Raw genomic sequence first — 12106 nt, 5'->3', positions numbered from 1 at the left:
ACATCAGTGTATGCTCCATTATTTTGACCTAGAAGAGTCTTTTCGTTCTGGCCAAAGAGAATATTTATTTATTTATTTGTTGCATTTGTATCTCACATTTTCCCACTTATTTGCAGGCTCAATGTGGCTTACATCTTACCGGTCAAGGTGATCGCCTAAACCGGTGTGGAAATAGATACAATTTGATGTTAGGGTTGGGTAAAACTAGTATATTTGGGTGCCTAGGGATAAAGGATAGGAAGTAATATGTATTGTCCAGTACAGCTTGAGGTTTACTGTGTTGCAGATTGGAGGCATCAAGGTTTGATTGGTGGGGAATGCATTTCTGAATAGATAGGTCTTTAGTGATCTCCTGAAGTCTATATGTTCATAAATTGATTTCACAGTCTTTGGGAGTATATTCCATAGTTGTGTGCTTATGTAGGAGAAGTTTGATGCATAGGTTAATTTGTATCTGAGACCTTTGCAGTGTGGGTAGTGGAGATTTAGGTAGGTGCGTGATGCTCTAGTTCTGTTTCTGTCTGGAATGTCAATCAGGTCAACCATGTATCCTGGGGCTTCACCATAGATGATCTTGTGGACCAAGGTGCAGATTTTGAAGGTGATACGTTCTTTGATAGGGAGCCAATGTAGTTTTTCTCGGAGGGGTTTGGCAGTTTCGAAACGTGATTTACCGAATATCAACCTAGCTGCCGTATTTTGGGCTGTCTGGAGTTTCTTTGAGTTGTTCTTTGCATCCTGCATATATTCCGTTGCAGTAATATGCGTGGCTCATTACCATTGCATTAGGTTACGGAAAACTTCTCTCGGGAAGAAATGTTTTATACGTTTAAGCTTCCACATTGAGTGAAACATTTTCTTTATAGTTGAGTTTACTTGGCTTTCAAGTGTGAGATTGCGGTCAATTGTAACGTCTAGTATTTTGAGGCTGTCTGAGATAGGGAGGGTGTGATCTGGGGCGTTTAAGGTTGTGGGTTTATATTTGTTATGTAGGGATGAGAGGATGAGGCAGTGTGTTTTTTCAGTGTTTAATTTCAGTTGGAATGAATTTGTCCATGATGTCCGAACCGCATTTGATTTCATCGGTGATTTACTACTACTACTACTACTATTATTTAGCATTTCTATAGCGCTACAAGGCGTACGCAGCGCTGCACAAACATAGAAGAAAGACAGTCCTTGCTCAAAGAGCTTACAATCTAATAGACAAAAAATAAATAAAGTAAGCAAATCAAATCAATTAATGTGAACGGGAAGGAAGAGAGGAGGGTAGGTGGAGGCGAGTGGTTACGAGTCAAAAGCAATGTTAAAGAGGTGGGCTTTCAGTCTAGATTTAAAGGTGGCCAAGGATGGGGCAAGACGTAGGGGCTCAGGAAGTTTATTCCAGGCGTAGGGTGCAGCGAGACAGAAGGAGTGAAGTCTGGAGTTGGCAGTAGTGGAGAAGGGAACAGATAAGAAGGATTTATCCATGGAGCGGAGTGCACAGGAAGGGGTGTAGGGAAGGACGAGTGTGGAGAGATACTGGGGAGCAGCAGAGTGAGTACATTTATAGGTTAGTAGAAGAAGTTTGAACAGGATGCGAAAACGGATAGGGAGCCAGTGAAGGGTCTTGAGGAGAGGGGTAGTATGAGTAAAGCGACCCTGGCGGAAGATGAGATGGGCAGCAGAGTTTTGAACCGACTGGAGAGGGGAGAGGTGACTAAGTGGGAGGCCAGCAAGAAGCAGATTGCAGTAGTCTAAACGAGAGGTGACAAGGGTGTGGATGAGGGTTTTGGTAGAGTGCTCGGAAAGAAAGGGGCGGATTTTACGGATGTTGTAAAGAAAGAAACGACAGGTCTTGGCAATCTGCTGGATATGAGCAGAGAAGGAGAGAGAAGAGTCAAAGATGACCCCAAGGTTTCGAGCTGAGGAGACAGGGAGAATGAGAGAGCCATCAACAGAAATAGAAAACGGGGGGAGCGGGGAGGTGGGTTTGGGGGGGAAAATGAGAAGCTCGGTTTTGGTCATATTTAATTTCAGGTGGCGTTGATTTCTGTTAGGTCGTGTTGGAAAGGAATATAGATTGTGACATCATCTGTGTATATGAACGGATGAAGGTTTTGGTTGGATAGGGATTTGGCCAGTTGGGTCATTATGTTGAATAGTATTGGTGAGGTACTCCGCAGTCTGCTTTCCATGGTGGTGATATGTTTGGTTTTGATTTGGTATGTTCTGGTGCTTAGGAAGCCCTTGATCCAGTTAAGTGTGTTTCCTCCAATCCCGAAATGGTCTAGGAGGCGTAGAAGTATGTTGTGGTTTACCATGTCGAATTGGAGGAGGAGTATACTTTTACATGTGGCAATTTCGTGGTTGAATTTGGCCAGTACAGTGACTAGTACAGTTTCTGTGCTGTAGGAAGGGCAAAATCCTGATTGTGAATCATGCAATAATGAGAACTTGTCCATGTAGTCCATAAGGTGTTTTGTCACCATACTCTCCATCAGTTTGACTACTAATGGGATGGATGCAACTGGGCGATAATTGGTAAGGCCGTTCGCTTTTTTTCTTTGTGTCTTTTGGTAGTGGGGTGAGTAGTATGTTGCCATGTTCCTTGAGGAAGAGACCTTGTTGGAGCATGCAGTTTAGATAGGATGTGAGGTCTTCAATGAAGCGATAGGGTGCTGATTTAAGTAAGTAACTGAAGCAGGTGTCCAGTTTACAATGAGTTTTGGAGAATTTGTGGATTGCTTGGGTAACTGATTCGGTGGAGAGAGTAGCAAATTTGGCCAGGTGCAGTTGCGGGGTATTCTTCCAGGTTTGGGTCCAATAGGTTGAAGAATTGTTCGATGTCAGTGTTCTGTTGAGGAAGTGTCTTGCGTAGTTTTATTATTCTTTCCTTGAAGTGAATAGCAAGTTCATCTGCAGATGAGATGTTGGTGTTGGTTGTGGTGCTAGGAGTGGTATCTATGAGCGTGTTTACTAGTGGTATAGTTTCTTCAGGTCTTTGTAGTCTGGTCCTATTTTAATTTTATGGTAGGATCTTTTGGTTTAGTTACAACTTTCTAATGATAGTTTACTTTCATCTATCACCAGCTTTATAGTTCAACATTTTTATTGGTGACAAAACATAAAACACCACATGTCCAACATTATTATCCATTTACATATTCAACGAAACATGTACATCTTTAAAACTGAAGAATACTATCTGTCAACCATCTTTTCATATTTTCTCCCCGCCCCTCCCCTCAATTCCATCTCGTCAATTATTTTATTGGGATTACTATATATCCAGATATCTACTGGTATAAAGAACTCTGCTCCAATCTTAACATGTTCTCCTTTACAAACAAACAGTTGTAATCAAACTTTTACCTTACACCTTTTCCCTTCCATTGTTATGCAATGATAAGTTTTATCGGCTCCTCCCCTGTAGCTTAACTCCCCACATAGTATAACTCCCAAACTCAGACTTTGTTACCAATTATGTATGTTCCCCCTCCCCTCTCCCCCTTCCTCTCGCTCCACGTTGACTCCTCCTCTGTGGACACTGGACTTCCTTCTTATGATCTCCTCATGTCCCCCATCCTGTCAATAACATCCACATTCCACTATCTAATGATCCCAAGGGAAAGAATATTAAAATAATAATAATCAATAAGAAAGAAAAAAAAAAAATCATCATAGTCTATTCAGCAGAAAACTGCGGGTTCTGGATGATAACGATTGTATGTACATTTCCCAAATTCCCAAGAAAGCCTTCCTTCTCTTTGGGGAGGATCCCACCACCCTCCTCTCCTGCAGAAGCAGATCGTATAGACGGTTTCTCCAATTCCAATAATCTGGCGGCTCCGCTGCCATCCAGCTATTCAGAATAAGTTTCTTCCCCAGTAAGCTGGCCTTGCGGATGAACTGCCAAGCCCCTTTTTGCGGAACTGCTAACATTTCATATTGATCGAGCAATACCCCCAAAGGGGAAAACTGAATTTTATGTTTCAACACCTTTTCCAAGTATTGAGCTATTTGCCTCCAAAAAGTCTGTATCTTATAACAGTCCCATAGATAATGAAACAACGTGCCTTCCCCCTGCCGACATTTAGAACACAATGGGTCCGGAACTCCTCCCATATGGAACACCTGAGATTTGGCCATGTATGCTCTGTGTAAAATTCTATACTAACATTCTCTCAAACTAGCATTCCCTGACATGGAGGGTATTCGTGATACCAGCCTCCGGAAGTTAATTTGCAGATTAGGCTGCTTCAAACCTTGAGCCCACCTCTGCTGTATTTTCCCCATCGCCTTCCCTCCTCCCAGCTCCCACAAGGCTTTCTGCAGCCCTGAGACAGATAGCCTCTCCCCAGGCACGGAACCATAGAATTCTCTAACTCTACGCCCATGTCTGCCTCCCAACTGTACTGGGTCCAAGGAGCGAACATAGTGAGCCAGCTGTCCATATGCAAATGTATGGCTATAATCTATACCTACTCCCAAGGCACCCAAGCCTAGTAACTGTCCCCGAGAATCAAGGACATGCTCTAACCTTGTAATTCCTAATTCTGCCCATCTAAGAAACACTTTATTTTCTGAGCCCGGTTTAAATTGAGGATTGCCCTGTAATGGTAAAAGATCTGACATCTCCACCTCTAGCCCCCAGCTCTTATTTAAATCCTTCCAAATCTCTCTAATGGGCCTTAGCAACACGCTGTTGCCCACCGGACTAGGTAGGGCAGTCCCTGGGCATTGCAGCAAATAATATAGATGATAGGGCTTAAAGTATTCCTGCTCCAGTCTCCTAGGCGTGAAGTCCTGCTTGTCCAATAGCCAGTCTCCCAAGTGTCTCAACAAGCAAGCTTGGTTGTAGCGACGGAGGTCCGGAAGACCCATCCCCCCCTCCCTCCACGAGCCCATTAATATTTTCAAGGGAAGCTTAGGTTTGGAATCCCTCCAGACGAACTTCCTCACATACTTATAAATCCGATTTATGTCCTTATTCTTTAACTTCAAAGGCAGCACCTGAAAAGTATAGAGCCACCTTGGGAATTCTACCATTCTGAATAGGTGTATCCTCCCATGTAAAGTAATTGGTAAAGCTTTCCACCTCCCCAATTGCCCCTTCATTGTGTCTACCAGCCTGGTGATGTTGGTCTGATATAGGGCCGTAGTATGCATGGTAATCCGCACTCCTAGGTATCGAAGAGACTCCACAGCCCATTTCAAAGGAAATGTGCCTCCCCATAGCCGTCTCACACTGTCATTAGTCGTCAATGCCAAGGATTTTGAGTAATTGATCTTAAATCCTGAGAAATCTCCATACTCCTGGAAGAGTTCCAACAAAGCCTCTAAGGAACGTTTGGGCTGAGTAAGGTGCACTAAAATGTCATTTGTGAAAGCAGAAACTTTAAACGATAGCGGACCCCACTTTACCCCTATCACTTCAGGATAGGCACTAATCTCTCTGATCAGGGGATCTAGGACCAGGACAAAGAGCAGAGGAGACAGAGGACATCCCTGTCTTGTACCTCTCCTAATTGGGAATAAGTCTGACTTCTCCCCATTTATCCACATGTATGCCTGTGGGTTAGAATACAATGCTCCTACCGCATTCCTAAATGCCCCCTCTATCCCCACTTTCTTCAAGACCTCAAACATAAAGTTCCAAACTACTCGATCAAAGGCCTTCTCTGCGTCAAAGCTGACCAGCACAGAAGGCCTTTTCTGCACCTCCACTGTCTCCAGGGAAGCCAGTAGAGCTCTTATATTACTTGCCACTGACCTGCCTTTTACAAAACCTACCTGAGGGGAGGCTACCAAATCCGGGAGCACCCTAGCTAACCTATTGGCCAATATCTTCGCATAAATTTTTATATCACAGTTCAACAGAGATATTGGCCTGTAGGACCCCACTTCCCTCTCATCCCTACCGGGTTTTAGTAATACTATTACTTTCGCCTCATTTAGCCGATCTGACAAGGTTCCTGATGTTATCATATTGAAGAGGTTGATCAAAGGACTGGTCACTTGTTCCTGCAACAGCTTATAAAAAGCCATACTAAACCCGTCTGGTCCCGCCGCTTTATGGATTTTACTTTGCTGCAATGCCAACATCAACTCCCCCTCCTCTATAGGGCTATTCAGTATTACCGATTGCTTCTCTGAAATCCTAGGTAACTCTTGATTGGTCAAGTATACCTCGCTAACCGGAATTATATCTGACGGCTCCTCATATAATGCCTTATAATAGTCCCGAAATCTTCCTATGATCCCTCCAGGCTCCCGGATTATCTGCCCTCCTCCATCTTTAATTTGCAGGATCCTAGAAGGCCCCTTCTGCCCCTTCACTAACCTGCTCAACAAAGTACCCGCCTTATTCCCATACTGAAAGAGTTGGTGCTGGTAATAAATTTGTGACTTCCTAGCCCTCTGGTGTAATAACTCATTCAGCTTCCTTTGAGATACCAATAGTGCTCTTTTCTGTTCTTCCGTTATTATCTCACCAAATCGCACCCTCCTAACTCTAATTTCTTTTTCCAGGCGGAGGATTTCTTTGTCCCTCATTTTCCTAGCTCGAGCCCTGTAGGCAATTATCTCCCCCCGCATTACCACCTTTGCTGTTTCCCAATATAAACTTGTTTGCTGTTGGTGGCCCCTATTATGCTCCTCAAATTCCTTCCATTTTCCCCTTATATATTCCTTAAAATGCGGATCCCGGTATAATTCGAAAGGAAATCTCCAATTACCCCTTCCACCCCCATTTCTAGACACCTGCAGCTGTATATATATGATTGAGTGGTCTGATATTTCACATGGCCCTATTTCTGCTGTTAGTATGTTTGCAAACAGGCCACTAGAAATCAAGAAGTAATCAATACGGGATTGTGTCAAATGTGCCCTGGATACATGCGTGTAATCTCTGTGTGTCGGATGGAGTACTCTCCATATATCAATTAAATCCAAAGTCGAGCAGAGAAAGGGCAGGCCTCTTTCACAGCTGCTTGATGGAGCAGCTGTGGAACTACATTTATTCATCTGGGGGTTATATACCAAGTTAAAATCTCCTCCAAGTACAATATTGCTCTCCTGGAAGGGGCTCAGCAGTTCTATTAAAGTTTTGTAAAATTTATGGTCAAAGACATTCGGTGCGTATACATTGCAAAAAGTGTACTTGATACTTCCGCATTCCACCTCCGCCAGCACATACCTACCCTCCTCACTTCTTTTAACCGACTTTATTTGTAACTGCAGCCCTTTTCTAAACAACATTAACACACCCCCTTTTTTCCCCTTCGCCGGGGACCCCACCACCTCCCCCACCCAACCTTTCTGAAATTTGCTATGTTCCTCTGCTGTTAAGTGTGTTTCTTGGAGAAAGACCACATCCGCTTTATGCCGCTGCCTGGCCTGCAGGACTTTGGTGTGTTTAATGGGTGATGAAATCCCCCCCACGTTCCAAGAAACTAGCTTAATCGTTCCCAGGCCACATTCTTATCGGCGTGTCTCTCTTCCACATATCTTATAAGTGAGGACGCACCCCCCAGCCCCTGGGTGCCTCCCCCTGCGCCACATCCACCTGCTTCCTGCCTCCACCCTCAGTGTTACCAGAACAGAAAGATTAAATAAAAAAGAAAAATTAATAACAAAAGAACAAAAAAACCCTGCTTCCCCCCTCCCCCTCCCTCCCCTCCTCCCCTTCCCTGTTCCCCTTCCTTCATGCTGCTCACAAAGGACCAGACTACCGTTCTCGCAAGAGAACAGGTCACACCCCTGTCCCCCCTCGTCCCCCCCAGCACCATCTTCCATGTTATGCTGCTATTCCCCGCTACTAAAATATTTTTATATCACATTTGCTTATAACTGATATAACCAACATGATAAACAAATTCAAACTTTTAACTCCTCTGTATACTTTACCCAACTTATGACCCTGAGTTCTCAGCATATATTTCTCAAATGTCCCTGTGTGATTCAGAGTTTTTAGCAACTAGCTTTTGATGTTAGTCCATGTTCCCTTTGACTCTGGGTGTTCCACTTTATCGCCCGCTGCCGTCTTCGTCTGTTATTTCAGCCTTTCTTGGCAAACTGCTCTCCTTATGGACTCCTCTGACCCCTTGATTGTACTTGCTCACTCTCTTCTCCCCCGCACTCCAGCATTTGATTGACAAACTTTAAAGCTTCTACATGTGAGCTAAAGACATGCAATCTGCCCTCATGCTGTATTCTTAGTTTTGCTGGAAACATCAAAGCAGATCGAGCTTTCTTTTCAAATAGGCGTTTGCAGACTTCAGTAAATTGTCGACGCTGGGCTGCAACTGTGGCTGAAAAGTCCTGAAAACAGAGCACGCTACGGGCTTCATATAGTATCTTGCCTTTTAATCTCCATTCCCTCAATATTTCTTGTTTATGTGCATAATTGAGTATTTTACAAATTACCACTCTTGGTCTGTCCGTGTTCTGTCCTGCTCTCCCCAATCTGTGTGCCCGCTCTCTCTTCAACGCCTTCTCCAGCTTCGGTATATTCAACACTTTGGGCAGCCATGACTCCAGAAACCCAGCCAACTCCACCTCTCGTATCGACTCTGGCAAACTGATCAGCCTGAGATTATTCCGTCGCGATCTGTTTTCCAGATCCTCGACTTTTGCTTCCAACTTTTCCAGCCGGTCTTTCATGTCTTTTTGCTGGGTTTCGTATTGCTGACAGTGGTCCTCTACATCTGACATCCGTTGTTGAAATCCCGTCAAATCGGTGCGCAGACTTTCCAGCTTTTCGTCCATCTGCCCAATCTGATCAGATATTTTCTGAAGCTTTCGGTCTACAGACACTTCTAGCAGGGCTGAGACCTCTGCTGCTATCTCTGCCGCCCAGGCTGAACTCACGGACTCGCTAGCCTCCGCCATCTTGCTCTCTTCCACGCGGCTCCGGGCTCCCTCTTTCCGAGTTGTTTTTGCGGCCATTCTGACCGTATTTCAGATTGGCGTTGCAGCTGCTTACTGCGTGAGTGTTCCGGCCTCTTCCCTTACTTTTTGTGGGGTTTGTAGTGATTTTAGACGGCGCTAGGGGAAGTTGTTATCCGAGGGGACCCAGAGCTCTAACGAGCGGCGTCCTCCCCGTCGCCTAGCATCACGTGACCTCCTATCACCAGCTTTAATGCATTTTGTGACCAGGGTAATAATCTTTTCATCTGTTTCTTGCTGAATTTCTTGTAACAGCCTACACCAGGGTACAAATCAAGGTAAGGTATACACAAAAAGTGGCACATATGAGTTATCTTGTTGGGCAGACTGGATGGACCGTACAGGTCTTTTTCTGCCGTCATCTACTATGTTACCCTGAAAATCAGAGTTGCAGTTTATCACTAATGAATATTAGAGAGAGAAGTGCATGCACTGCCTCTATTTATATGCATTGCATAGACATATTTTTTAACAAAAACATAAGACCACGAGTGGGCAACCTTTATACACAGAGGGCTGCATGCATGTCAGTGCTGTCCCAAGCGGGCTGCAACATTATATAATGTAAAGCAGAAATTCACAGAGTTCCATAGACCTGTGCTAAAATATATAGTAAAAGTGATTGAAACAAACAGCTAGACTGGCTATTCTGAAAATATTTGCAACATGAAGTATTTAAAACTGTTAAAACTCTGGTTAACAATGTTTTCTGTATATATTCCCTATGCTCTCATGAGCTGCATAAAATTCAGTGGTGGGCTACAGGTTTCCTACCCATGGTATAGACTGTCATAATTAAGATGCTCTATATCTGTTCAAAATGTGGTTGAGGGAGTGGGTTAAAGGGTGAAGAGGAGGAGATGGTTTGGTGGTGAATTTGAGGTTGATATCAGAAGCTTATGGATGCATTTTGATTAACGGTTGTAGAGCTGCTTAAATTTCATGGTCTATACACTTGATTTATTTTTCTAACAAAACATTTTTTAGATGTTTTGAGTAGAAAACATTTTGTATTGTATGTGGGGCAGCTTGCTTGGAGGTTTGCACTATTGCCACCACTAGGAACCTTTTTAGTTTACTGTTCTATACAGGACATAGCTTTGCATATTTATTAGGGATATTTGTGAGCTGCCTAGAATTGTAGGGCGGGATATAAAATTTGTTTAAAAAATAGATATCCTGAAACTAGACGGGTTGCAATTTGGCATGCCTAGTATGCACATTTCAGAGGAATGCTAGCGGTTTCAGGAGTGCTTCATGCTTCCCTATGTTCAGTTTACAGCAGCAGTCTAGTACCTGTGTGGCACTTGGGAGTATGCATTTTAAATTTGCATAATATAACTTTACTCTGAAGCAGACTTGGGACCTTATCTGGCCTCCCTCCTCTTCCTTCAGCACCTTCAAAATGGTGGCATCCTGCCCTGCCCAGTCTATCCTGGGATGCGCTAGGCGGGGCTTCACACCATAGGGGATGGAAGGAAGAGGAGGGAGGCCACATCCCTCTTTCAACTCAAGGTAGGGGGGTGGGGGGATTGACCATAGCACACTGGGCCACCAGGGACTTCTTACAATGCTGCATTGGGGGGAATGGGGGCCTGCTAGCATGCAAATGCATTCTGGACAGAACTCACCATTCCTCCCCAATGGTCTGCAAACCCTAAGGCCAGCTCCAAGCTGGCATAGGGTTTGCCGCAGCCAGTGACCCAATCTTTCGTGCGCTGGTCGCTGATCATTGGGGATGAAAAGGTTTAGCATGCATTTGCACACGAGTTGCGTTCAGAGTAGAGAGCTGCACGGGAACGGGGTTTGCGGGAATCCCGCAGAACCCATGGGATTCCCGCAGGGACGGAAGCAGGTCAGCGGGATTCCCGTGAAAGTATAAGCTGCACCTGCACCAGCCTCTCATCTACCGACTATCAAGTTCTTTGAGTGCTGTCTCCTCCTCTTCCTCCTTGCTTTAACAGCACAAATGTGGAAAGTCTTCCATTAAGGAGGTGGTAGAGTCACAAATTATGATGGAATTCAAAAAGGCATGGGATGAACACAAAGGATCTAATTAGAAAATGGAAGTTACATAAAACCTAACCTTAAATGGCTGCATGTGTGTGGATGTGTCAAGTGAGGCTTAGATGGTGACTCTGGCTGTGATGAACTAGGGCTGATACCTGGCAGACTTGTATGGTCTGTGTCTCATATATGGCAATCTGGTTTAGGATGGGCTGGAAAGGGCTTAGACAGCAACTTCAGTGGCTGGAATATGAGGACAGTGCTGGACAGACTTTTACGCTCTGTGTCCCACAAATGAGAAGACGAATAGACTGGAGTGGGCTTCAACGGCAATTCCAGTAGTTGTAACATAAGGATAGGGCCAGATAGACTTCTGTGGTCTTTGTTCCAGAAACATGAAAGAAAGACCATAATCAAGTATATAATATTAATGATGAATTGATAATGTGTGACTATTGGGCAGAGTGGATGGACCGTTCAGGTCTATTTGCTGTCACTTACTATGTTACTATTAATCTTCTTTGCTCCCAGGCTGGTGCACAGACCTCAGCTCTGACACAGGCACAAGAATCAGATGTCACCTGACCTACTGGTGCGTGCATGTGGTGACCTCTCAGCACACAATGCCAGTGAATCAGAGACAAATCTTACATGTGCGCACCAGAGTGTGCCAAGTTCCACTTCCATTCCTTCCTTGCCTACAGTGCTGTGGCTCAAATCCAGAGACAGACTGAGGGAGCTGACTGGAATTTTCTTTTATGTACCATTAAATTTTATGGGGATGGGTTAAATTTTTGCGGGGATGGGTATGATATTGGTCCCCGTGCAACTCTCTAGTTCAGAGCCCGCTGGGAGTGCAGCTCCCTCCAACAAAGGGACAGGGGGGTGGGGAAGAGGGCTGCTAGACCACCAGGTGTGGGGGGGTTGATTTGCAGCTCACTGGGGCACCAGGGCTTTTGGGGGGGGGGGGGGGGGAAGATGCTAGGGGGGTTGTGGGGTTGGAGACCCCCCCCCAGATCTGCAGCCTCCATGTCGGCTTGGGGTGGGGGTTCAGTGCAGGCACTAGGCCACCAGAGCCATGCTGTTTGGGGTCTGGTGGTCCCACGGACCTCCAGCCCCTGTGTTTGACAGGTCTGAGCTTTTGACAGCCTAGTCTGTCAAACAAGTG

The sequence above is a fragment of the Microcaecilia unicolor genome, chromosome 7, assembly GCF_901765095.1.
Source record: "Microcaecilia unicolor chromosome 7, aMicUni1.1, whole genome shotgun sequence".
Lineage (NCBI taxonomy): Eukaryota > Metazoa > Chordata > Amphibia > Gymnophiona > Siphonopidae > Microcaecilia > Microcaecilia unicolor.
Note: the sequence above shows the minus strand (reverse complement) of the source record.